The sequence below is a fragment of the Rattus rattus genome, chromosome 17 (assembly GCF_011064425.1).
Source record: "Rattus rattus isolate New Zealand chromosome 17, Rrattus_CSIRO_v1, whole genome shotgun sequence".
NCBI lineage: Eukaryota > Metazoa > Chordata > Mammalia > Rodentia > Muridae > Rattus > Rattus rattus.
In genome coordinates this window covers 22,798,851-22,824,076 of record NC_046170.1, presented here as the reverse complement: position 1 = coordinate 22,824,076, position 25,226 = coordinate 22,798,851, and the positions used below count along the sequence as shown (strand labels likewise).

General features: G+C 36.4%; 1 non-coding gene across 1 annotated transcript; it reads left to right on the top strand.

The window, feature by feature from the left end:
* The first annotated feature begins 566 nt into the window (after nt 1-566).
* Nucleotides 567-774, top strand: LOC116886778. The gene has a single exon (XR_004386173.1). It is a non-coding gene; the product is annotated as a small nucleolar RNA U3 (small nucleolar RNA).
* Nucleotides 775-25,226: the final 24,452 nt, after the last annotated feature.

The following is a 25,226-nucleotide window of genomic DNA, read 5'->3' as shown; positions in this document are numbered from 1 at the left end:
AAAACTAAATAAACCACGAAAGATTTTAAAATAATTAAGATCTAAGTGAAGATTAAATAATAACTTCAAATAAATGATGAAAAAAGTTATAAAATAAATATAATTGGTACAGTCACCCTTCCTCTGGAAACATACTGCCCTCTTTCTGCTATCTTTCTGTGATTAGCACCACGACAAAAACGATTTGGAGAGAAACGTTTTTTTCTTTTGGTCTATAGGCTATTGTGCATCCTGGATGAAAGCCAATGTAGAAGCTAGAAGGAGAGACCAGTGGAGTAAAGCTGCTTACTGGTTTACATCCCATTGCTTGCTCAGTGATCTTATACAAACCCAGGGTACCACCTACCCAGGGAGTGACACCACCCACAGTAGGCAAGGCCCTCCCATTATCAATCAATAATCAAAAACTAACCCCACAGACCAATCTGATAGATGTAATTCCTGAACTGGGGTCTCAGGTAACTCTTTGTCAAGTAGACAAAAACTGACACAGATACCAGACTTTTTCTTATTCTGTACAAGAAGCCACAACAATATATAATTTTTTTGAATAAATATCTGATTCCAAGAACTATACTTTCAGGGAACATCTCTGAACTTCATTACTAGAAAAACTTCTATGAACATGTAGAGTGCCTAAAACCAGGAGACTGAGACATGGTGTTCTCTCCTGAGCACAAAACAAGCTCTTTCTATACCTATGCTGCCACAGCCTTCTACCATTGATGATCTTTCTCCTTTCCCCGTGGGAGAGCTAAAGAAAACATGATATGAAAGACTTTCTATTTGAGAGGAAAAGATAGCATTTTTAATCCGGATATTTTTATATTGTGATTAGTCTAAGGTTGACCTAAAGATCAGAAATCATACAAGAAAATATTTAATACATGAATATTTCAAATCATGATTTTTACTCTAGGAAAGTATACCATAAATAAATTCAAGAAAATGTATGTGTAATATACAGGACTAATATGTTTAATCACTACCATGTACTTTTGAATCTATTTTTATTAAAAAGGAACAATTTAGTTTTTTAGTCAAAAGACCATACAAAATAATGCAAGTACTCACTAATGAAAATTTCCAATCTCACTAATGATCAAAGACAATAAAATAACACATTTTCATCTGCTTGTCAAGTATTGATATTATTAATACTTAAAAGGATGTAATTTATTCCCTCATGTCATTATTAGAGAGTGCAAATTGTTACAAATTTTCTGAAAAAGAATCTGAAATTATGTCTCAAATTCAAAAGGTTTGCTTTCAAACAGCCATTCCAGCACAAGGATGTATCTAAGAAACTAATTTGACAACACTCAATGAGTTTTAAGCAAGTTATTTATTAAAAAATTATTTAAAATAATGACAGCTTTTAAGCAACTTATGTATGGATCAAATTATGTTATTTAAGCATCGTGAAATATTATTCTCATTCTTAAGAAAATAGTGTGTCAGTATTTAAAACATTGTTCTTGATGGGCTACTGTGGTGCTATAACAGAACAAAATAATTTATAGCATTATACAACTTATTTTCACACTTTTCATAATACTATGTTTAAAAACAGACAGGAAATATCAAAAATCCATAAGAAGGGTTGGAAAGATTGCTCAATGATTAAGAGCATATATTGCTCTTATAGAGAACCTGAGTTCTTTTTGCAGGATTCCAAGGTTCCCTGACCTCCTCAGACACCTGCACTTACACACACACACACACACACACACACACACACACACAAAACTAAAGGGAAAGTACTGTGGTAAGTGAAAAATTGGAACAGTCCATTAAAATTAACATGGTTATTTTTCTTTTGTTTTCATGACCTTCTGTCAATGAGCCTTGCTTTATTCTTTTAATAATTATGTGAAACAGCAAAAGATTTTATATTAAAACATAAAAATGTTCTTCTTTTTAATAAGCTCATAAACAACTATAAGGGAGACTATTTGTTTTTATAAAACAATTTTGGTTTTATTTCTGTTGTTATAGAAAGATACACCAATCTTTTCAGTATTGCTTGTTCATATCTAAAATAAATTAGTTGTTTCTAAAATTTATTATTAAAATACAAAATACAGGACCTGGCTCTTTTAAATTATAAGCAGGTGCTATAAGTGAGTGCATAGGACAATTTCTGTTTGAAAAAGCATGGGTAGCTTAGAGTTAATATATTATGTGTACTATTAAATTAACTATTTCTGAAAATGTATTCAATATCATGGTATCTATATATACCAAAATGTGATGACACATTATTACTGAACAAATTATAATTATAAACAAAAAAAGAAAAGTGAAAGATCCCAAAGTTAACAACAAATTTTGTGGGCCACAACATATTGTTTGGTACATACATAAAATATGGATCCTTTATACAATCATTTTCAAGTCTCCAATCCTTTTCTTGAAACACAGACACTGAAAACTGGTTGGTTATTTTAGTATCCATGCCCACGCTTTCTTCTGGGAAGCTGCCAATCCTATCAAGAGCTGGCCCTTGGAAACAGGGTTAAATTAACAGTAGATATCACTTTGTGAACCATTGGTAGATATTAAAAGGACAGAGTTGAACTAATCTAAATTCATTAAATTGGAATAAAAGGGTTACCTCCAAGAGAGTTTAAATTGCATAGTCAAAACTTAAAATATTTCCATGTTCTTCTCAGTAATCACTTTTTTAAGTACTCTAGTCTTTCTTAAATATGAATTATAAAGTGTCCAGCTCTCTCCTTTGTTCTTAGAGATCTCTAGAAGCACTGGAGAAACCCAGATAAAAATATGCACAGCGGCATAACCTAGGTTACACAAGCCCCAATTCTTTACCTGTCTTCTCGGGCCTCCTCCACAACATTAGTGAAAATTCATAAAGATTCAAATTAGCCGATTTTAAAAGCCCATGAGTGTTAGATTGCTAATGAGAATATAAACTGGTTCAACTGCTCTACAGGGCAATAGATAGCAACATTCTAAATATCCTCCACGTTCTTTGCAGTAGTAGTTGCACATAACTATTTATATTCAGTCAGTATTATTTGAGCCATGCTGGATTTGCTATTCTAATCCACAATGCACCCATTCATCCACAAGCCTTAAAGCCATAGTAGATATAAGCAGTCTTTTAATTTAGTGATTATCAATGATTTCTAACCAAGGCCCCAAGGGATTATTTAGAATTGTGACGATGTTTATAGCTCTAGTGGGTGGTTTATAATGCTTGTAATGCCTACTATTTTCTAGGAAAAATAAAAAAAGAACTGTAGTTCCAAGGCCAATGCATGAATTCATCTGAGCTCATCACTAGTTTATGGCTCATTGCAATGGCCCTGACTAATGCCACAGAGAAGGGCCTTGTCCTAGGTCAAAGCCACACCTTGGAGTCATGAACAGATAATACATGGCTAATACAGAAAACAAATGCCTGAAGCATATGCTTCAATTTGCAACAATCCCTTAGGCCCTTCCTTATACCTATAGCATCCTACAGCATAGGTAGAGAGACCTCCATTTCTATGCTATTGCAGGTAAGATTTCCTAGCTCTCTATTCTGCCATTTGTCTCATTAGAGAACTATCTCCTATAAACACATATCAGTAAAACTTTTGCACTCAACTGTTTCCTCCCAGTGTCCCCACAGTGCACAATCTACGCAGTGTCCACAAAGATGCACTTCTTTGACTATGCCTTCATATGACAGAGGAGTGAAGATGATCCAAAGAGGGTTAAGGATCGAGTCTAAAATACAAATAAGGCTAGTCCAGCACTCACTGCACAAAAATGTGATAAATTAGAGAAATAAAGAACTGGAAAAAAGTGGAATCCGACGTTCACGGCAGAGCATCCTAAGCCAAGTGAAATGGCAAAAAGCAAACCTTTCCACCTGACCATGTGAAAAAGTTATCTAGTGCTAGAGTCTGAGAGTCAACAATCATAGTCTACTAGGGCAGCAGACACTGGAGGAGTATTTCGGTTTGGGAAACCAGGAAAAAGACTGGAAATTTTTCTCTTATAAGCAAGCAACTGGAGCTGGGAAGTGACTCATTTAATATGGACACTCACTGCCAAGCCCAGGGACCTGAGCTTTAACCCTAGAACACCCATGGTGAAGGGGAGAACTAACTCCTGCAAGGTATCCTCTGACTTTGATTACATAATAAAATGTAGCATAATGAATAAATGATGAATAGTAAGTGTAATAATTTTTAGTTTAAAAACAGCTTGTAGGATATGGAAACTATTCAGTAGGAGTTTTTTTTTCAAAAATTTTTATTAAATCATTACCATAAAGCACTAGGTGGTAAAAATCATTTAATCAATTTTCCAAAATTAAGAAGTCTGCCCTACAACAAGTTTTAAAGGTAAAATATATATGTTATATTCTGTATGGGCACCTTGTAAGCATCCCAACATACTTTATATGAGAGGTCCCTACCTTCATTTTTATAAAAATGTTCTTTTCAGATAATGATTTCCGAGTTAATCAGAAACAAACTATAACAGTCATATAATCTTATTTAATTTGACGTTTATTTTTACCTTATAATGGCACATTAATACACAGAAATTGGGCATATTTTGTGATTTCTATTTCTCCAGAAGAGCTGCGTGAATATGACATTAGATGATAATAGATAAGAAAAGAATTAAGAACTTTCTTCAATAACCAACTATTATTATCATGATTATTGTATCAGTAGGAGTTTTTATTTTAAACATAAATAATGAACCAGAACTTCATCTACAATGCACATTTCTTTCTCTAGAAATCACAGTTAATCAAACACTCACTGTCTACCAACATAGTCCCTTTTATGTCCAGCATTCTCTTTCTGGACATTTGTCAACATGACTTTTTCATGGGCAATGTTTCTACTCTTATTTTAATGCAGTTCTTACATAAACTATTACATTACTTCTATTTTGCAATGTTTATACTTACACTCTCTTTATTCTATGTTATATGCAGAAGTTTTACCTGTTTTTTTCAAGAAACAGTGTAAAAAGAACTACCACATTGCCAAGCATTCCATTCATGAGCTAACAACCACCCCTTCCTCTCCAAAACAGGAAAATAAAATATGAACATTTGTGGATTCAAAAAAGTTCACACTTGGAAAGCAAAATTAAAGCAAGGAAATTAGTAAGGCTTTATATTTTTACATAAAAGGAAAATTGCCTTTTACCATATTGCCTTTCTTAATTTTCTGAGAATCAAATTAGTACCTTAAAAAAAGAATAGAGCAGACTAAATGAATGGAATCATTACCAAAGCCAATGTGAACAGGAGAATTTCTGCAAAGTCTCATTTGAAAAGAATTTGATATTTTAATGTGAAAATTTACAGAAGTCCTTTGAGTTTAACTAAGTGTCTCAAAATATTATGCCAAATACTTAACATTTATTTTTAAATCTTTTGAATAACACTTTAACTGTATACATGTCCAAAAACAATCCTGAAAAGGATAATTTCTCTAGCTTGCAATAAAAGTGACCTGCTTTTCAAACTCTGGGAGGTAATATGAACAAATACTAGATTCTTATTTCTTTGTGAAAGGAAACAAATTTTGTCCAATACCTCCATGGAAGGTACTAAGTTGGATTTACTGCTAATAATTTTCTCAACTTATTGTTCATCTGTATGAAGGGACAAGAGAAAGAAATCAAACCTTAGGACTTACTTTCTACTGTGTTGCCTCACCAGCCTTGATGTGAGGATATGTGCCTAGTCTAACTGCATCTTGTTATACTAAGTTCAGTGGTATTACTGGGAGGCCAGCTGTTTTTTGAAAAGAATATATATATTTTTTTTCTTGTATATACTCATATATATTCTTGTATATACTCATATATATTCATATATATGCATATATATGGCAACTTTAGAAAAAAGCTTCTGATTGGCAGGCATTATTGTCAGATCCTGTTCTTTCATGCAAATTTTGGTTTTACATCAAAGCACAATATAATATTATTTTAGTCATCCTCTGATTCACTCACCACAATTTCTTCCTATTGCACACAACAATCATATGTTTAATTAAATCTGTAAAAAGTAATAAGCATCCTACATTTCAAGGACAACAATATAGACCTCCTCCTGTGTTAAATATATCCCAGTTCATGGGTAAGCTGACAATTCAAAGGCTAAACTACAGAAGTCGGGACAACTTGGCTTTGTTGGTTTCCCAGTTTCACAGTTTGCAATCTTTCTATTTCTTTGGGGTAGTGAGGCATCATAACAGGGACAGACTGTACCATCCCACAGAACAAGAACTGAAGCAGCAGCAGCTTTCTCCAAAACTGAGACTGTTTTGCAAATGTACATGCTCTAGTTAGGGCTAAGGTTATTTCTTCAAATGCTAATAGAAGTTAATTTGGTCACCAGTTAAGTTGAATTTAGAAACTGTCTTTTCTCTCTTGCCTGAAAGATCTGGTCATACTCCTACGTTCTGCTCCCAACTGTTAGTTTCTGAATCAAGTATTTATTCCCTTGTATGAAATTATCACTTGACATTGATCGGTATGTTTGGCACAGCGTAATTCCACAGATACATTTAGAAAGTAGCAATGCCTCGATGTCCTTGTGTGTTGGTTCTTCTCTCACAGTTCACTCTGTCTTTTAATGTCCGGCTGTCTCCTCCACCACCACATGTCACTTTGAAGAACAGTTTTGTGATCAAGAAACTAAAGTACTTGACACCATGTATAGTTGTGGAAATAAATTCTTGTTGATAATTTCTATAAAGTCTGCTCAATTTATACCCTTTCTCTTGTCCTTGGGATAAAAATTAAAGTCACTCGGTTTAATATGCAAGGGCTCCACCATCTGTCATTTGCTTTACTCTGCTAAGATCTTCTTTCCCCACTGATGTCTGTCCTATAAATTGGTGAAGGTCAATTTCTTCCCACTGTAGGAAACTCCAAGTTCTTGGTTGCCCATTCTATTTCTTGTCTAAATGCTCTAGAAGAATCTGCATCCCTACCCAATACACATACATACACACACACACACACACACACACACACACACACACACACACAAACATACATTTTTGTATGACACTTTCCCCCAAAGTTGATATATTCCCTGTAGGAGAGAATCTCATTTGACTAAGGAGGTAAATAAAGCCTCCCATGTTTGGGAGAAGAAACACTTGGGAGATATTTGAGGGTTCCCCACCTCTAGCAGTATAGAAAAAAATTGAACAACTCAGGGGAGAAGACTGACAGGAGACTACAGTTGATTGTCCAGATGGATGTTGTGAGATCATTATTTTGATATTTTATGGGTTTTCTTTCTGGGGTGAGACAATATGTATGGTTTTGTGTGTGTGTGTGTGTGTGTGTGTGTGTGTGTGTGTGTGTGTGTGTGTGTGTGTGTGTGTGTGTTTGTATCTCCCAGAAAAACAAAGAGAACATGGAATTTATCATTGCCTGATAGAATTATATTGCCAGTCTTCACCGGGACATTTTTTAAAAGAATCAAACATACATTTTGAGAGGTTTGAATAGGAGTATTTATGTAAAATAAATTTAAGGAAGAGAGTAATATAGTCTGTTTTGTGACTATGCCAGACAGAAAACAAAACGTTAAGGAAATGTCTCCTTGTAGAGAACAGATGCAGACTTAGAAAGGAGCTCATGCTAATGATTTGTTCATCTCTTCAGTGGTATAGACAAAAGGGACCAGATATTAATGATGTCAATGAAGTTCCTCACAAGACATTGGAACACTAAATGCTTCTATCAGAATCAACATAGTATGCTTCATTGAGAAAGTCTTGTAAACAAACAAACTAGTATAACAAAGGGACACACACCTAAAACCCCAGCTTCAGGGTACGGCAGCGAAAGCACTGAGCCCATGAGCTCAAGCCAACCAAGGCAACACCCTGTCTCATCGTGTGAGTGTGTACACATGTGTGCATGTGCATGGCTGTGCATGTGCACACATGAGAGTGTTTATGTGTAAATGTAGTCAATAAAATTAAGTGATGTGTTTATTGATTTTCTTAGTGCTATTGATCAATACAATAGAAAGTCTTAGAAATCTGAAAGTCTTAGAAAAAGAAAGACTAGAAAGGATCACAGAACAAAATGGCAGCCCCAGAAATGCATTTTTTAAATTTGCCGGTGCTGTACCACGCCACAGTTTCTTAATCAAAGATGACTCCCACCAAGACATCCCTAGAGTAGCATTTTTTTCAACCTACAAAGACATTTACAAACATACTATATCCAACATGGAAGGAACTTCAGGTGCAGAAAACATAGATACTGCTAAATATTCTTCAGTGCCCAGGACTGCTCCATCCTCGCACTCACCAGCATCATGTACCATCACCTCCCATTACTGAACAACCTAGTTCAAACCATATTATTTAGTAATGGAATCTCCAAAGCCCCTCTGCTCACATGCGTGATGTTTGTGAAGGATCTGACACAGAGCATATACCTTAACACATGCCAGTCATTGTCAAGAAAAGTGATCTAGAAATTACTCCATAGCCTAAAACAGGAATTGGCAAATGAGCACTATGTCAGGGAACCCAATCCCCTTGGCTTTGTTCCCAGGGATTCAGCCATACACCATTCATTCACACATTGTCTAGGATTCTTTTATTCTCTACAATGTTATGATACAGCCAAGAGGACCTAATTCAAACACTAACACCATGCTATATGGATCAGTTTACAGTTTAACTAAATAAGTCTCTCTTTCCTCAAAAAGCATCCATCTCCAAACAAAGATAGAAGAGCAAAGTTGAGTCCTTATGTCTGAAAACCATACGCCTGTAAAGCCTAAAATATTTAGAATCTAAGCCTTCACTGTTTCTAAAGACCTGTTGCCTTGAGGGATAGGGTTGGCAATAAGTAATTGATAGAGCGCAGGTTCCTTCTGCATAAATAGGAGTGCTTGTTTCTCTAAAGGGTCTTGACTCTAAAAGGGCATGAAGTGAATGGACAAAGTAAACAAATGACTAATCCTTCAAAAGAGATGGGGAAATAGTTCTTCAAGTATTATATTCCCCTCATTGCTACCTATTAAGTGCATTATTATCAAATGTTGCATTCTTCTCAAGCCACTGGCATGGAGGAACTATATTGAATGTCTCTTCTGCAGATTTAAAATAAAATCATCTCTATGTTTAAAAACCATTCTTGGGCAACCTCACTGAGTTGTAACTAAGAAGGAAAACACTGGAAAATGGATAGGTCTGTTAAGATTACGCCTTGACTCTGCCATCAATCTGTTTTCATTTTGTGAATAACAGTGTGACCCTGGATAAAAACCCTTTCTCTGAACTTCAGTTTACTAACCTACAAAACAGATCTAAATACCACCCTGATCTGAGACATCAAATCAAAGCAGGACCAACTAAGCACATTCTCTCACACTGAGGCCTAAGGAGGCAGTTCAGTTAGGATCCACTGACAGGCAACAGAGTCAGAGACACTCAGAGACCCACATGAAGACCGAGCTGTGCATCTGCTACAAATAAATAGGAGCTGTAGGTTCGGAGCTTTTATTCTCTTTGGTTGGTGGGTCAGTTTCTGTGATTCCCCCATGGGCCTAGATTTGTTGATTCTCTGGGTCTAGTGGTATCCTTGAACCCTCTGGCTCCCTCCATACTAGAACACACTCTTCCACATGACTCCCTGATTTCTGCCTGACATTTTGATATGGCTCTGTTCATTTGTTGCCATCAACTGCTAGATGAAGCCTCTCAGAAGACAGTTATGCTAGGCTCATGTCTGCAAGTATAGCAGAGTAACGTGAATAGTGTCAGGGGTTGGCTCTCTCCCATGGGATGGATCTCAAGTTGGACCAGTCATTCTCTGGCCATTCCCTCAGCTTCTGCTCCATCTTTAATCATGTACATCTTCCAGGCAGAGCAAATTTTGAGTTGAAGGTTTTGTGGGTCAGTTGATGTCCCCTTCCCTCCACTGAAATTCCCTCGAGGCTATAGGAGGTGACCACTTCAGACCCTATATCCCTCCTTGATAGAAATTTCAGCTAGAATCAGAGATGCCCACCCCCCACTGATTTCCATTCTTACTCCAAGTCCTCTCCTGACCATCCTTATTGCTACACCTAATCCCCATCCCCTTCCCTCCTCAACCGCTTTACCACCCAGTTCCCTCTCTCCATCCACCTCTGGTTACTATTATGTTTCCCCTTATGAATGAGATTCATGCATCCTCCCTTGGGTGCTCCTTATTACTTAGCTCAACTATGTTCATAGAAGCTTTATTCATAATAGCCAAAAACTGGAAATAAACTAGATGTCCCTCAACTGTGTGTGTGTGTGTGTGTGTGTGTGTGTGACCAACTATATGTCCTTCAACTGAACAATGAATATATGTGTGTGTGTGTATACATACATATATATATATATATATTCACATATATACATGCATATGTAGTATACAATGAAATACTCTCCAGGTATAAAAAAAATACTTGAGTATTTCTTCTTTTTTTTTTTTCCGAGCTGAGGACCAAACCCAGGGCCTTGCGCTTGCTAGGCAAGCACTCTACCACTGAACTAAATCCCCAACCCCTAACTTGGGTATTTCTTATTTACATTTCAATTGTTATTCCCTTTCTCAGTTTCTGGGCCAACATCCCCCTAACCCCTCCCCCTCCCCTTCTATATGGTGTTCCCCTCCCCATCCTTCCCACATTACCACCCTCACCACAACAATAACATTCACTGGGGATTCAGTCTTGGCAGGACCCAGGTCTTCCCCTTCCACTGGTGCTCTTACTAGGATATTCATTGCTACCTATGCAGTTGGAGTCCAGGGTCAGTCCATGTATAGTCTTTGGGTAGTGGCTTAGTCCCTGCAAGCTCTGGTTGGTTGGCATTGTTGTTCATATGGGGCCTCAAGCCCCTTCAAGCTCTTTCAGTCCTTTCTAAGATTCCTTCAATGGGGGTCCTGTTCTCAGTTCAGTGGTTTGCTGCTGGCATTCGCTTATGTATTTGCCATGTTCTGGCTGTGTCTCTCAGGAGAGATCTACATCCAGTACCTGTCAGCCTGCACTTCTTTGCTTCATCCATCTTATCTAGATTGGTGGCTATATATGTATGGGCCACATGTGGGGCAGGCTCTGAATGGGTGTTCCTTCAGCCTCTGTTCTAAAGTTTGCATCCCTATTCCCTCCCAAGGTGGAATTGCATACTGGTACAACCATTCTGGAAATCAGTCTGGAGGTTCCTCAGAAAATTGGACATTGAACTACCTGAGGACCCAGTTATACCTCTCTTGGGCATATACCCAAAAGATGCCCCAACACAAACAAAGACATGTGCTCCATTATGTTCATAGCAACCTTATTTATAGTAGCCAGAAGCTGGGAAGAACCCAGATGCCCTTCAACAGAGGAATGGATACAGAAAATGTGGTACATCTACACAATGGAATACTACTGAGCTATCAAAAACAATGACTTCATGAAATTCCTAGGCAAATGGATGGAACTGGAAAATAGCATCCTGACTGAGGTAACCCAATCACAGAAAAACACACATGTTATGCACTCATTGATAAGTGGCTATTAGCCCAAATGCTTGAATTACCCTAGATGCACAGAACATATGAAACTCAAGACAACCAAAATGCGAATGCTTCACTCCTTCTTTAAAAGGGGAACAAGAAATTTTTTACTCATATGAATGTAACTAGAAAAAGTAATTTGCTTCTCTTTTTCTGCCTGCCTCCAGACCACGGTTCTCTGTACACAAATCCCTTTGTGAAAGAGCTGGACTCTCAGAAGTGCTGACAATCCTGAGAGCTAAGGTGAGTCCACCACTTCTGCTCAAATTCCTGGCCCAAAAGGAACCACATGAATCTCAGGAAAAAGGACAATCAAAGTGCAGATGCTTCAGTCCTTCTTAGAAAGTGGAACAAAAATACTCATAGGAGGAGATACGAAGACAAAGTTTGGGGCAGAGACTGAAGGAAAGGCCACCTGGAGATCCAGCCCATATGCATACAGTCACCAAACTCAAACAATATTGCTGATGCCGAGAAGTGCATGCTGACAGGAGCCTGATATAGCTGTCTCCTGAGAGGTTCTGCCAGAACATGACAAATACAGAGGCAGACGCTCGCAGCCAACAATTAAACTGAGAAGGTTCTCCCCATTGGAGGAGTTAGGGAAAGGATTGAAGGAGCTAAAGGTGTTTACAACCCAACAAGAACAACAACACTCAGTAACCAGAGCTCTCAGGGACTAAATAACCACCCAAAGAGTACACATGGACAGATCCATGGCTCCAGCTGCCTATGTAGCAGAGGATGGTCTTGTTAGACACCAATAAGAGGAGAAGCCCTTGGTCCTGCCTCAGTGTAACAGAATGTCAGCGTGGGGAAGCAAGAGGAATGGGTGGGTGGTTGGGTGGGGGAACACCCTCACAGAAGAAAGGGGAGGTGGGATAGGATGGGGGTTTATGGACAAGAAACCAGGAAAGAGGATAACATTTGAAATGCAAATAATAAATATTCATTTTTTAAAAAGAAATAGAAAAAGTAATTCAAAGTGAGATAACTCAGACCCAGAAAGATACATGTATTTACTCACTTCTAAGTGGGCACTGCTTTGAAGTACAGGATAACCATGCTACAATCCTCAGGTACAAATAACTGGCTTTCTTTAAACCCGCAGATAAGTATAGTTTTCACCTCTTATCAAGGAAACTTATTGCAACAGACAAAGACCATAAAAACACAACCAATTAAATGTATAGTTGTGGAACCCCGTCCAAAGTGATAAATCCACAACTCCTACCCTAACATTTAGATCATTTTGGAAGAGAGGGCAAAAGGATTGTAAGAGCCAAAGAAATAGAAAGCTGTGTGTAAGACTTCATCTCCTAAAATTGTCTGAGAAGCTATACCCACGATGCCTCATCAACATGGCTGCCTAAACAAGACTGTACAAGAAGGACCCTAGTAGACATGATAATGTAAGTCGGGAAGCGTGCCATGTTGCAACCTTGACAAAGAACTACCAACAGTTAAGTGCAGAGAGCAGGAAAATAGCCTTCCCAGGGATGATCACACCAATTGGTTATCAAATATCAAGTGGTTACTCCCGAAATGCATAAAAGTAGTAAAGGAACTGAGCAGGTTATATTTATTATTTATAAATTTTAAAATATACATATATAATATATGTAATAACAAAGAAGAGTGCAGTAATTTGAGAATGAGCAAAGGGTGTACAAAGAAGAACTAGAAAAGGGAAGGAAAGAGAAATGATATAAATATATTCTCAAATTAAATTATAATAAAATTTTCTTTTAAAAATATAGTAAAATGATGTTCTAATTTTCTTGCATCAAAGCATTTTGTTTTCAATTTTCCAAGCAGCCACTATTTATTAGCTGACTTGATTTCAAAAACATCATGGGAGATTCTCTCAGTTCATCAATCAAGCCCATTGATTTGGCCTTTGATGTTGCCACCCTCTACTAAATAAGATTTAAACTGTAGTTAACATAAAGCTGAGAACAAATTTATCTAGTGGGGGTGTGTGCTTGTTCAATTTCTGCTTATATATGAAGACTCGTGTTGATTTCTTGGTCTTTTTCTCCACTCTCACAATAAACTGATATCATATTGGGCTATTACATCTGGTCATAAAGTATTATTTCTCTGTATTGTTTGTTGCTCTGAGGTCTGTTTCCTTCTTTGGCAGAACACTTCTTTATAGACAAGCATAACAGTCTTGCTCTCAGGTTTTACCATCGAACTTACTCTGTTTACTTAAAGAGAAATCATAAAGGAACAATATCAATTATTTTATACAAGATTATTATTTGCATATAACTACACTATGAAGTGCTTTGTTATTTGTGCCAATAAATTTGAACTGATAAATTAAAACAATGTTATAATGTTAAGGATAACTTAGAATTTTGTTATAGACTACTTTGAAAAGAACCACAAGGGTATAATAAGTATGTGAATATATTTATTTACTATCTATATCTCTGACTTATATTCAGGTATGTAGCCTAAAAGGTCCTATGCATTAAAAAGGAAAGATAGTTAAAGGTCTAATTCATAGGATATAATTCAATAACTTTGAAGCTGTGATCACTTTCACATTCCAAAATAATATATAACTGCTTGGTTGAAATGCCAATCATGTTTAAATTAAATAGGTATACTTTACCACAGGATCATTTCTGGCAAATACAAAGCTAAGTCATATCTAATTCTCATAGGACCTCATTCTTATCTCTGAATTGACCCAAACAATCACAACTATCTTATATGATTCTTTTTCTATTTATTCCATTATTACTCCAGCTCACTAATACTGACTAATGCTTTGACCAAATAATCCAATTACTAATTTTCATTTTCTATATGTAGGAAAAACAAATGAGGTGGAATTCAATTTGTTATATTGCATACAGTTGTGAATTTCTATTATAAGTATTTTATAGGAAATATACCAAGAGGATGTCCTGATATATGACCCTTCTTGCTATATCCTCTCTTTTAAACACTGAGAAATTTTATTCTTAACTCATAGCTTTGCACTCAGACCTTTTTAACACTGTCTGGGAACGAAAGGTTCCCCAAAGAGAGTATGCTAGAAAGAGAATGAAACAAATACTCAGTCCAATCCTATTTTACTTCTAACATTTAAAATCAGAAACACGAGATGAGACTGGAGGATTGCTCAAGAATAACAGCATTCTTAAATTAAGTGAGAAGATATGGAATGAGAAGTATGTCTGTGATATGGGACTCACACATGTATATGTGCACATCCTATCTGGATCAATACTTCCATCATTACATAGTCATGGGACAGACACAGCATAGTTTTATCTATTGTGACACCCAAGTAATAGAGTCCCATGTTGTCCTTGGAAGCCAGCTGAAGGCCAGTTAGACTTGAACGAAGAGTACCAAGATAGACCAAATGATAGTCTAGAGTGAAGGATGGGGGTTTCTAGACAGGTACTTATATGGACCCTACTTCTTCCTGACACTGTCAGGGAGTAACAGACTGGAAGAGCTCCCACAACCCGTTTTTAGGATAAAATTCGCTAAAACTTAATGGTTGTTGTCTATAAGCAGTGTAGTAGTTGTAGATGTATACGACTGAGAAGCATCTGCACAATCCAGCAGAAATAGCAAGGCTCCGCCAAATCAGCAAAACTCAGTGGAAGTAGCCAGAATCAACCATAATACTACAAGAAATTCTTTGGTGCATTTCTCTCTATGGAGTGAAGACCACTGAAAAGCAATGAAGACCAGCAAATGTTGCATAGTGGAACAATGCCAGAGCATCTTCTCACTGTTTGGGGGTTCTATTTACATTCTTTCTAAATATCACCTGCCCTCCCAAGTGGGTATTTTCAGTAAAACATCGCATGCTTTCTCACAAGACAGCTTCCAGAACACATGACACAACTGAGTTGATAAAGAAACCAGAATTTTTCACTTCATATTCCACTTTCTTTTTCTCTAACACTAACAATCTACACACAATAGAAATAATGAGAACCATAAAACTAGAACTTTCCATCAATTTTTCAATTAGCTGCTTATGTATATTAAAAATAGTCAACCAAAACAACCTTACATTTTTATCAATATACAATAGTCAAACCAAACAACCTTAAATTTCTATGTGTTATAAAATAGTTACACAATCAATATATAATTAAAAAATAATCTTCAATTTCTATCAATATATATTAATCAATATCAAAGTAAAGTATTTAAGACTTGTAGTTTTTTATGTTTTGTTATTATTAATCCCTTTTCCTCTTTTTTCCCATTATTAGAAAGAAGAGATATATCCCTGATTTAAATTTTATTATTTTTTCCTCTATTATCATAACCAATAACAACCAACCACTCTAGATGATAATAACCATAACATATCAAACCAAAACATTCGTCAAAACTTTTGGAAATAGGAGAGTCATGTACTTAAAATTACTTATCTGGGGGCTGGGGATTTAGCTCAGTGGTAGAGCGCTTGCCTAGCAAGCGCAAGGCCCTGGGTTCGGTCCCCAGCTCTGAAAAAAAAAAAAATTACTTATCTGAAGACAAAGAAATCCTTTTGAGTAACCTATGAAAATTGGTATACTGGCCAAATCTCAGGAAACTCAGCTGTATTTTGTTGTCTCCTGTCTGTCCAATCACTGTGCTACTCAGTCTCTGTATTGTTCAGTCTCTGTTTGATCAATCATTTGTGGTAGCTATTTTGAAATTGATTTGCATGCATATTTCAAAGAAATCAGCAACTGAAACACTCTGGAAGAGTGAATCACATGGGCTATTTGCTTTGTGAAGACATTTATGCCTAGACTGATAGGAGGTTTCCCCTGGTGAAATCTAATTATAAGTTTTATTGGTAACCATATTTTTTCATTCCCTGAATATACATAAGCATAACTAAAGTGAAAAATCTCTGGTTTCTTTGGAGACTCAGTGGTATCATGTGATGTTGTTTTGGAAACTGTCATATGAGAGAATATTTTGCTAAGCACACACAGGAGAGGATGTTTTACTGAGAACAGACAAGTGGTGAACAGTCATGTGATGTTTGGCTGGAGTGGACACTCAAGAGGATACATGATATTTGGAAAAAATATAAGTACAACCCAAAAGAGAGTAGACAACACTCTGGCATTGGTTTGCCTTGCCTTCTTCCTGACTGAACTGCCAGTGCTGAGTTGTGATTGGTGTTTGTGAGTGCATTGAGCTATAGCTGCTGATTCATGTAAACTGAACTGATGTCTTGACAATGAAGATTGGAATTATTCCCAAAGAACTATTTCTAAACAGGTTCACATCCCCTTTGCCCTATTATACTTTCCTTTCCACTACCTCTAGTGAATAGAAGAGAGGTTAAAGTGATTAAAGACCAGTATTAAAGTAGGATTTGAAAAATTTAATCCTACAGCTTGTGGAAGGTGTTGATATGGGTGACCAAGTCCAATCACAAGCTGTGCCCATTGTCCAAACATAGAACGTCATGTAGATTGAGTTTGCAAATTTTTGTAAAAGTACACTCTTGACATACCAACAGCCTTTCTCCAAATGGTTTCAAACAGTGGCCCATAATGAAAAAAAATTCAGGCACGTGTACTGGCATGAGAGCATCTGGTGGCTCAACACACAGAAGAGTCTACCAGTCTATGGAATTTTCCTTTGTTTATTTAAAAAAGAAATCAGGAAAAATTAGAGGATGATAATAGATGTAACAGCAGTTAACAAAGCAATTCAACCAATGGGTCCTTTACAGCATGGATTTCCTTTACCTTCTTTGTTATGGAGATGGTGGCCTATGGTCATTATAATTATAATTGACCTAAAAGGTTTCTTTTTACACAATACCCTTTCATGAGCACATTAGGGAAAGAGTTGCTTTTTCAACATCCACTGTGAACAACAGTCCAATAAAAAGATACCATTGAAATATACTTCCACAGGGAATGTTAAATACTACAACTTTCTGTCAATATTTTCTGTACCAGTCATTACAAATAGTTTGTAAGCAATGTTCTCAATCTATTATTTATCATTTTATGGATGACATTCTGTTGTCCGATTCTGACAAAGATGTTTTAGAGAAAATGTTTAAGGTAACTCAAAGAATTCTGTCCTGTTGAGGGTTACAGATTGCTCAAAAAAATGAGATTTATTTTGTTATATGGGTTATTAAATCAATCAACAAAAAATTGAAGCATAAAAAGTTATAGATCCATAGGGAACAACTGCAATCTCCTAATGATTTTCAAAATTTAATGGAAAATATTAACTTGCTGAGGCCTACAATTGGATTAAGTACATATGCATTAAGTAATTTGTTTAAAACAATACAAGGGGATTCAAATTGAAACAGTCCAAGATATATACAAAAGATTTCTGAATTAATTATAATTAATTATAAAAGATAGAATAAAGATTATGTCAGTTGTCAGGGACTGATCTGGCTGAAATTGTATCTCTCCTACAAATGTTGAGATTATGTCATTATGAATGATCAATGAAGATTGGGGAAAATCTTGCAGTAACTACTTGAGTGAAATCAATAACAAATATCTGAAAAGCAAATGTATACAGTTTAGAAAAAGAACTAATTGGATTCATCCACATAATGTAAAGAGAACACCAATTTCAGAGGCACCAACATTATATACTGATGCAATGATAGCTTATAAGTTGATTCATGAAGACATTCATGTCACAGTAGATAAGAGGTTTTCCCTGGTCAGACCTAATCTTTATATGTTTTCCATATTTTTTCATTCCCTGCATATACATAAGCATAATCATGTCCCATCTTAAAACTATTGCAGGTTTTCATTCTAATGTCAATATAGCCTTATAGTATATTGGTTGGCTTAGTTCCTCAGCTTTTTTGATAACCCAGTGTCTTTCAGCTGTTGTTCCTTTTTTGTCAACATTAAGAAGATGTAGAGTTAACAAAGCATTACTTAATTTTTACTAAGGGGGGTTGTACTCTTCCTTTTGTTCAATGAGCATCTCTTTTAAGGTATGATTGGATCTTTCTATATTTGCTAGTCCTGTGTAATCCTGTGATATATAATTAAATGCTTTATATTGTAAAATGCAAAGAATTGCTTCATCTTATTGGACACATATCCAGGAGTATTATCAGTCTTAATTTGAACAAGTATCCCCATAATTGCAATTAATTAATTAATTAATGGGTTATTTTACCTGGCTGAGACTTACAATTGGATTAAGTATATATGAGTTAAGCAATTTACTTCAAACATTATAAGGAGATTCAAATTTAAACAATCCAAGATGTTAACTCTTGTAGAGTGAAAACAAATGTAGATCAAATTGATCCTAAACTTGATTGTATTTTGGTCATTTTGCCTTTAACTCATATTCCTACTGGACTCAGTATGCAAAGAGAAGATAGTATTATTGGATGGATTTTCCTAGCTCACAAATAAAAAAATTGAAACATATAAAAATATTTCAGGGGGTTGGGGATTTAGCTCAGTGGTAGAGCGCTTGCCTAGCAAGCGCAAGGCCCTGGGTTCGGTTTCTAGCTCCGAAAAAAAGAAAAAGAAAAAAAAAAGATAAAAATATTTCAGTGTTAATTACAAAAGGTAAAATGAAACTACATCAATTGTCAGGGACAGATTTAGCTGAAATTATAGTACCTCAACTAATGTTGAGATTATGTCATTATGGATGATTAATGAAGATTGGCAAAAAGTTTTTAGCAAATAATTGCTAATTAGTAATTATTGAAATTAATAACAAATATCTGAAAAGGAAACATATATAGTTTATAAAAAGACATAATTGGATGGATTCTTCCATGTATCATAAGCAACATTTTGTATGAATGCAAACAAGAAGATGGCAGGTTATAAATCAGACAAGATAAGCAAGAAGCTCAAAAATCCATATACATCAATTCAAAGTCAGAATCATATGTAACCCTTATGGTATTATCCTGAATCTCTTAATTTAATCACTGATTTTTATATGCAGAGTCCTGTTACAGGTAGAGACTGCTGAAATTGTAACTAATAATTAACTCATAATTAACTTTACTATTTATGCAATTGCAACAAGCCACTATACTAAGTAGGGAAGAAGTAGGAACTATTCATTACATATTTTTCAGTCTCATATGGGTTTTCCAGGTTCATTAGCTCAAGGAAATGATGAAAGTTTCTGTAAGACAAAGGACACTGTCAATCAGACAAAGAGACAACCTAAGGAATGGAAAAAGATTTTTACCAACTCCACATCCAATAGAGGACTAATATAAAAATTCTACAAAGAATTCCAGAAAGTAGGTGTAAGCAAACCAAATAGTCCAATTAAAAAATAGGGTACAAGTCTGACACACCTCCGGAACCTGAAGGGACCGAACAGATAAACAGTTCTCTGCATCCAAATCCCGTGGGAGGGAGAGCTAAACCTTCAGAGAGGCAGACACGCCTGGGAAACCAGAAGAGACTACACTCTGCCCACATTACTGATTCCAGAGGAAAACACCAAATGCCATCTGGAACCCTGGTGCACTGAAGCTCCCAGAAAGGGCAGCACAGGTCCTCCTGGTTGCTGCCCCCGCGGAAAGCTCATAAGCAACACCCCATGAGCAAACATGAGCCTAGGGACCACAGGTAAGACCAACTTTTCTGCTCCAAGAAACTTGACTGGTAAACTCAGGACACAGGCCCACAGGAACACCTGAAGACCTGTAGATAGGAAAAACTACACGCCCGAAAGCAGAACACTCTGTTCCCATAACTGGATGAAAGAAAACAGGAAAACAGGTCTACAGCACTCATGACACACAGGCCTATAGGAGAGTCTAGCCACTGTCAGAAATAGCAGAACAAAGTAACACTAGAGATAATCTGATGGCGAGAGGCAAGCACAGGAACCTAAGCAACAGAAACCAAGACTACATGGCATTATCGGAGCCCAATTCTCCCACCAAAGCAAACATGGAATATCCAAAAACACCAGAAAAGCAATATCGAGATTCAAAATCATATTTGATCATGATGCTGGAGGACTTCAAGAAAGACATGAAGAACTCCCTTAGAGAAACGTAGGAAAACATAAATAAACAAGTAGAAGCCTACAGAGAGGAATCACAAAAATCCCTGAAAGAATTCCAAGAAAACACAATCAAACAGTTGAAGGAATTAAAAATGGAAATAGAAACAATGAAGAAAGAACACATGGAAACAACCCTGGATATAGAAAATCAAAGGAAGAGACAAGGAGCCATAGATACAAGCATCACCAACAGAATACAAGAGCTGAAAGAGAGAATCTCAGGAGCAGAAGATTCCATAGAAATCATTGACACAACTGTCAAAGATAATGTAAAGCAGTGGAAGGGGAATCCCTTGGTCCTGCTAAGACTGAACCCCCAGTGAATGTGATTGTTGGGGGGAGGGCGGCAATGGGGGGAGGATGGGGAGGGGGAGGAGTTTGGGGGATGTTGGCCCGGAAACCAGGAAAGGGAATAACACTCAAAATGTCAATAAGAAATACTCAAGTTAATAAAAAAAAAAATAGGGTACAAATCTAAACAGTATTCTCAATTGAGGAATTTCAAATAGCTGAGAAACACTTAAAGAAATGTTCAACATCTTTAGCCATCAGAAAAATACAAATCAAAACTACTTTGAGACTCCATATTACACCTGTCAGAATAGCTAAGATAGCTAAGACTGACAGTAGGGTCCCGTTGCCAAGGACAACATCCACAAAACTCATTGAAGATAGAGAGGTTGCATTGGCCCTTACATGGAGCCTTCACACCTACATTCTAATCTCTTTGTCAAAAGATGATACTTTGCAGGCAATGGAGACAACGGTACTCCAAACCAGTAACAAAACCTTTGACTTACAATCTGTCTTGCCTGGAAAATGTGCTGGAGCAGTGGTGGCACAGAATTTGTGGCCGACCAATGTCAAGTTTAACTTATGGCCCATGCTACCAGAGGGAGAGTATGAATGGCCAGGAATCAGACTAAATAGGCCAGAGATCTAAGCTAGAACCTAACTTTACTGGCAAAAAATAAAATTAAAAATTTTAAAAATAAAAATCAAAGATCGGATTCTTAGTGATATTCTGCTATACTTATAGATTGGTGCCTTATCCAGTCATCGTCATTCTTCCAGGAGCAGTTGTAAGTAGGTACAGAGGCCTGTAGCACAACAATGTGTGGAGAGTCTAAAATAGACTCCATCAGGTCCTCCCCTCAGATATTAGAGTACCCTGCAGAAGTGGGGCAGAAAAGATTATAGGAGTCAGAGAGTATGGAAGGCACCTGTAGAACATGGTTCATTGATTCAACTTAGCAGAACTCATATGGACTTACAAAGTCTGAAGGGGCAAGCATGGGACCTGTATGGATCTGCACCAGATTCTCTGTGTATGTATGGTATAAAGAAAAATCTCTTTCAAGCATCACTTCTCAATAAAATACACAATGGCCAATGAGCTGAGGAAGGAAATAGGAGGTAGGGCATTGGCAGAAAGAGAGAGGATTCTGGGAAACAATAAGAAATAAAAGAGAGACTCAGAGAGACAATTTGAGAGACAGACCAGCATGTAGATGAACTCAGGGAGATACTCAGAAATAGAACTGGGCTGAGACTGAAGAGAGATAATTAACCACATGGTAGACATAGAAAAGTTTGAATAAGTTAAGTAAGTTATGAGCTAGTCAGGGAATGAGCCAAAGCTTAAAGGCTAAGCATTAAATAATGAATAAATAGTCTTAGAGTCATACTTTTAGGAAGAAAAAACAGAGTTTAATATTTTTAACATTATGGCTGATAGCTTACCATTTTTGTGGGACTCTTAAAAGAGTAGAAATGGATATACTTCTGGTTCTTTGGCCTGCTCTTGGGACTCTTTTCCTCCTATTGAGTTTGCTTTGTCTTATTATTCCTTGCTTTGTCCTGATTGGCTAGCATCTCTTGGAAGCCTATTCTTTTCTGAAGAGGAAATGGAGAGAGAGATGTGGGAGGGGAGAGGAAGGGAGGAGGAAGGAGGGAGAGGAGGAAAGGAAGGAGGAGGGGAGGAGAGAGAGAGAGAGAGAGAGAGAGAGAGAGAGAGAGAGAGAGAGAGAGAGAGAGAGAGAGAGATGATTTGGGGAAAAGGGGAGGTTGAGAATATCTGGTTCGGAAGTAGAAATTGTGATGAGAATTTATTGTGTAAGAGGAGAATATATTTCTAAATAAGTAAATAGCAAATGCTTATGCTATATAAGATTAGATATGCAACATATTAATTCAAGGGCATATAGATGAGAAAAGCAATGGAGAAGTCCAAGGACACTTGAAGAGTCTTATCTATGACTCTTTTAAAGAAGTAATGAAAGGAAAGATGTAAACAAGTAAAGGAAAAATACACAATGACAGACTTCAGGGTTTGGAAGCTAAGCCATCAGTCTAATCTCCCTACAACAGAACATCTGATAAACTTTTTCAACCTATGCTTCCTTCCTTTGGATTTTAATGCCTATAATCATCTTTTGTTTAATGTTATTCCAAAGATAAGTCTTTTTTTGGAGGCAGAGAAGTGAAGCCCTTGCTAATACTCTAAGCCAATATTAAGCCACACCTGCATAAATGTGTACTCCCTTCTGCTTGCTCCACCACTAAGCATCATTGTTAAATGATAACACACTTTCACAAGAGACCAAAGAGGAACCTGATCATATCCAGTTATATCCAACACAATGCTGATCTAAGTACCCACTCTTGGTTCAGCAGACATTTTATAGAAGCAACTTACCACCATAATTTTGAAAGCAGCTCCAGAATTGTCCCACTTCAAGTCTCATCAATCTACCTATCTATCCCCGTGCATCTAGTTCTTTGTGCCAGGTGATCTTGATTATTTTTGTTTATTCTGTCTCCTAGGTGTACTCTTATCCCCATACAATGATACTTTACTTTTCAGGGATCTTCATATTTATGATTCTCCCAAATATTCTGGCTTGAATTTAGAAAAAAATCAGATTCTCTATGTTTCAAGCAAAGACAACTCTTCATATTTTCAATAAAGTTAGCTAGGTGGGACAAATAAATTTAATTCTAACTAAAGTGGCAATAAAGTATAGTCACTTTTGTTCAGGTGGTATTCTAATTTAGATTACTCAAGACCATTGCTATACCATTATTTCCAAAAATAATAATAATTAAGTGAAAGAAAATATAGTAAATATCCTTAGTGCCTTTTATACTAGATTGCTCACTTTGGCTTGGCCATTGATGTTGATAAATGGTAATCATCATAGTTATTCAAACTTTTAAACATGTAATAAGTGCCACTTTTAGACACATTAAGTAATTAATGACTCACCTGTTGTGATTGAGAGAAAAACAAATTACCTGCTGTTTTGTTTTGGTGCCTTTGACAGGGACCAAAGTTCAATAGTTTTGTCACTGGTGAAATGATCAATAGGTTATAGAAGCTGAACAACTTTTAACAGTATAGTACTATTTGGTACCCAGAATGACTTTTTAGTCCTACCATAAAGATACACACCAAAAAATTTCAGGAAAATTCTTGGAGTTAAACATGTACTTCCTTCATCTGTACTTTCAGAACTTTTCAAAAGAAACTATCAATAGATTAAATTATCTGGAAAATTATCAAGATATTTTCCAAGAACAGTTTTTCTAAATCTCTTCATTTAAATTTCTCATGCCCTTCATAAAATAAAAGTAAATTCCTCATGCCTAAAGGGATATAAATGGATGTCATCTATAAGTAATGAATTGAGAGTGCTAAGGAGTACAATGTAAAACCTAGTTTCATGTAACTAAAATTGTTTGCAAATAAATTATTGTCAACAAAAAGTGAAATATTGAACATTTCCATTGTTCAGTATAATCAAACTGTTACTATAAGTGAAAACCCAAATATTACATCTCTCATATTTGATTATACAAAAATGAAAGAACAATATACAAGTGGGAGAGTTTCAAACCTAAAAAAGAAAAAAGTCTTTTAGCCTTTTAAGTATATTAAATCACTATTTAGTCCAAAGCAGAAAGTCTAAAGCAAAATTGTTGGCTCTATAAAACAGGCTGTCTGAGAAAAACAGGTGCCTAAAATATGTTTCTCATGTAGTGATATATATGTTTTCTCAGATGTTTCCAGTTATTTTTATATGATTTTTATTTGACTTGAACAAAAAGAAATAGCATCTACATGATTCCTTTCAACTAAATCTTTGCATCTGAGACATGAGATTTTTTTTAATACAAAGTAGACTTATGAAATATTTTATAATTCTGGATATAAGTGGAGAATCTACTCAATATGCTTCTTGTTTTCTCATTTAAATTATACAACCAGGCTCTGAGAACTACCAGTCACACAGACCAGGGTAATCTTTGCTCTCCCTCTGCCCTCCAATCTTAGTCTCCAAGTTTTATTCCCAGACTTGTAGGAGACCATCTGCTTCCTCCCTTTCTCTCTGACACCATTCTCAGTGGATCACACATTCTCACACAGCCTTCTTCCACCATTTGTCTCAGCTACCAGCTAGCTCATTTAGGCAATTCTTGGAAGCCCATCAGCCATGCCTTCCAGGGAAACAGCTAGTTAACCTTAAATCCATTCCTCTCCTACAATTCTAAGCCCCTAGTCTTACCTTCATCTGTGTAGTACACCATTTGTTGTGGGTTCTCCT